This window comes from Cajanus cajan, chromosome 3, assembly GCF_000230855.2.
Source record: "Cajanus cajan strain Asha chromosome 3, NIPB_CcT2T_4, whole genome shotgun sequence".
In the NCBI taxonomy this organism is placed as follows: Eukaryota; Viridiplantae; Streptophyta; class Magnoliopsida; order Fabales; family Fabaceae; genus Cajanus; species Cajanus cajan.
In genome coordinates this window covers 23,936,362-23,939,873 of record NC_138519.1, presented here as the reverse complement: position 1 = coordinate 23,939,873, position 3,512 = coordinate 23,936,362, and the positions used below count along the sequence as shown (strand labels likewise).

General features: G+C 39.2%; 1 non-coding gene across 1 annotated transcript; it reads left to right on the top strand.

The window, feature by feature from the left end:
• Window positions 1-3,173: 3,173 nt before the first annotated feature.
• LOC145956639 (small nucleolar RNA R71) lies at window positions 3,174-3,279 on the top strand. Its single transcript, XR_014432878.1, has one exon. It is a non-coding gene; the product is annotated as a small nucleolar RNA R71 (small nucleolar RNA).
• The last annotated feature ends 233 nt before the right edge of the window (window positions 3,280-3,512 follow it).

Here is a 3,512-nt window from a genome sequence, read left to right as displayed (position 1 = left end):
CAAGAGAGACTCATGAGAAGAGAGTGGGAGTATAAGAGAGTGTGGAAGGGTTTAGAGGTTGAGAACATGAAAAGAGAGTGAAGAGAAGTGTATTCGTAGCTTGGAAGTGGAAAATGGGTCTTAAAATCACTTAAAAATTTTGGGCATTTGAACCTGGGGCTGCAGCCACGGTTTTTGGAGCTGCAGCTACAATGGTGGCAGAGATATTGAGCTTGGGCTTGGAAATCAGAGCTGCAGCTGCGTTTTTTTTTTTTTTTTTTTTTTTTTTTTTTTTTTCATGTGGAGCTTGGCAGAGAGTTACCGCTGCAGCCGTGAATGAGGGCTGCAGCTCTGGACCCCTGGATGTGAAACAGAAAATTAAGGCTTGAGCCTTGGATCCGGGGCTTGAGCCCTCATATCAGAAAAAAAAAATTTCAGTTTTTCTGCTAAATCCGCTGCAGCTTTGGATGAGGGCTGCAGCCCTGAGACTTAAAACTTCATATTTTTACTTCCTTTTTCACTCTTTCATAGCTCTCAACCTCTCTAAAACTTGTTCCTACACTCCCACATTTTTAACAGCTATAATGAACTCCTAATTAACACAAACAATCACACAATTAACCAAGTGCAACTAACATGACACACAAAATATAAGATATGCAATGACACATGAATATCATACATTCAAACATGCATTGATACTACCATATCATTTACTCATGAAGCCTAAATAACACAACAAGTAGTAACCAAGATATGAAATTAGCAAAACACAAACATGCAAATCATCAAGCAACATTCATACTGATATCAAGCAATTCTATGAACAAAAACTCTTAATTACTTACTATTCAAACTAAATTGGGAATCTAAAAATAGAAATCAAAATAAGAACGTGCTAATTTAATGTCTTTAGCTTGACAATCCTGTTTGTTCATGGCTCCTTCAAATGTGTGCTGGTAGTGAATCTCTCCACCCCACCACCCAAATAATGCTTGAGCCTCTGACCATTAACTAGCCAAGTCCTTCTAGAGCCAGGATCTTCAAGTTCAATGGCTCTACATGATTTGACAGATTTATTTGAGAAAAGACCTGACCACTTAGAGTTGAGCTTCCCATGGAAAAGTTTCAACCTGGAATTGAACAATAATACTTGTTGGCCAGGTTGGAAGTTCCTGTTCAGAATCTTCTTGGCATGGTATATCTTGGCTTTGTGCTTGTAAGACTTAAAAGACTCATAAGCTTTCAATCTTCTTTCTTCCCATTCATGCAATTGAAGCTTTCTTTTCTCTCTTGCTGCCTTCAAATCATAATTCAAGGCCTTCAAAGCCCAAAATGCTTTATGTTCCAATTCCAATTGTAGATGACAAGCTTTACCAATGACTTTTTCCAATTCTTCATTAGAGATAAGCAAAGCCTTCTCTAGTGGCGATGAGCTCTTGAAATCATTTTGAGTTTCTAAGTACATATCATTTAATGCATCAATTCTGAAGCAATCTTTGTGACCTTTTGGAAACTTTGTTGTTTCAAATACATTGAAACTCACTTCCTCATCTTGGACCCTCACTTTCAGCTTTCCTTCATCCATGTCAATGAGAACTCGAGCTGTCTTCATAAAGGGTCTGCCCAGAATCAATGGAACCTCCACATCTTCTTCCATGTCCATCACTACAAAATCAACTGGGAACATGAACTTGTCAACCTTTACAATCATATCTTCCACTATACCATGTGGAATCTTGATGGATCTGTCTGCCAACTGCAAGGTCATTCTTGTAGGTCTCACTTCCACTTCTCCTATCTTTTTCAACAAGGATAAAGGCATCAAATTAATACTAGCTCCAAGATCTAAGAGTGCCTTACCCACTGACAGATTACCAATTGATACAGGGAGAGTGAAACTGCCTGGATCTCTGGACTTCTGAGGTAGAGACTTCTGTATAATGGCACTGCATCCTGCTTCAAGCTCCACAGTCTCTTCTTCAAGCATTCTCCTTTTCTTAGTTAACAATTCCTTCATGAACCTAGCATATGTGGGCATTTGCTCCATGGCTTCAGTGAAAGGAATATTAATCTGGAGCTTTTTTATGATATCCAGAAATCTCAAGAACTGTCTTTCTTTTTCTTTCTTGGAAGGAGCATGAGAGTAAGGTAAGTTTTGAATAGGAACAGTGGAAATTACCTCCTTTCCCTTCTTTTTCTTTTTCTCCTTCTCAACTCCATTTTTCTCTTTTTGTTTTTCACTATTTATAATCTCACTCTTATTGTTTTCTTCCTCATTCTTCTCAATCTCTTCCTCAACCTCCTTCAATTCATTATTTTCTCCCTCATTCTCAGCATCCTCATTGTTCTCACTCACTCCAACATCTTCACCAACTACCTTCCCACTTCTTGTTGTTATAGCTTGGCAATACTCCTTGGGGTTGGTCATGGTATTGGCTGAAAATGGTCCTCCAGACATGTCAGCCAATTGTTTAGCTAGCTGACCCACCTGTACCTCCAAATTTTTGATGGAAGCTTCAGTATTTTTCTGGTTATTCATAGACACCTGCATAAACTGGTTCAGAGTATCCTCCAATTTGCTGGTTCTTTCATGCATAGAAGGATAAGCAGGCTGGTGTTGTTGTTGTTGTTGTGGTGGTGGCCTATTGGATGGTCCAGCTTCATTCCTCCATCCATAACCTTGGTTGTTATTGTTGCTTCTCCAACCTTGATTTCCCTGCATATAATTGTTAGTGCTATAATTACGGGAATTAAAATTACCTCCTTGTTGTTGGTTCCCCACATAGTTGACCTCTTCTTCATTTGGAATTTCAGAGCAGTGAGCATTGGGATGATCTCCACCACAAAAATCACACTTTAAAGAAGGATTTTGTTGGGTTGAAAAAGAAGCAATAGCATGAAGCTGTTGTGGAATCTTGGCCATCTGCTTAGTCAATGCTTCAATTTGTTGAGATAGCAGCTTATTCTGAGCAAGGATTGCATCATTAGTGTTAAGATCAAGAACTCCTCTTCTATGAGATTGATGTCTTCCATGCTCTGCTTGTTGATCAGAAGATGCCAAAGACTCTATAATTTGAGTGGCCTCTTCTGGACTCACAGTCATCATGGTGCCACCAGCTGCTGCATCCAATAACATCTTCACCTCAGGTTTGATTCCATTGACAAAGAAATTAAGTTGAGCTATATCTTCAAACCCATGGTTAGGACATTTTCTGAGCAATGACTTAAATCTCTCCCAGGCTTCACAGAATGGTTCATCTGCACCTTGCCTGAAAGTAGTGATTTCTGACTTGGCCTTAATATACTTGGATGAAGGATAGAATCGGTTCACAAACTTATTTTCCACATCACCCCAGCTTGTCAAACTTTGATTTGGGTGAGATTGTAACCAAACTTTAGCTTTTCCTGTCAAAGAAAATGGAAACAACCTCAAATATACAGCTTCCTCATCAGCCTTAGGAATTCCCATAGTTCCACATAACTCATAGAAATTTGATAGGTGTGAGTATGGGTCTTCATGATCAAGGCCA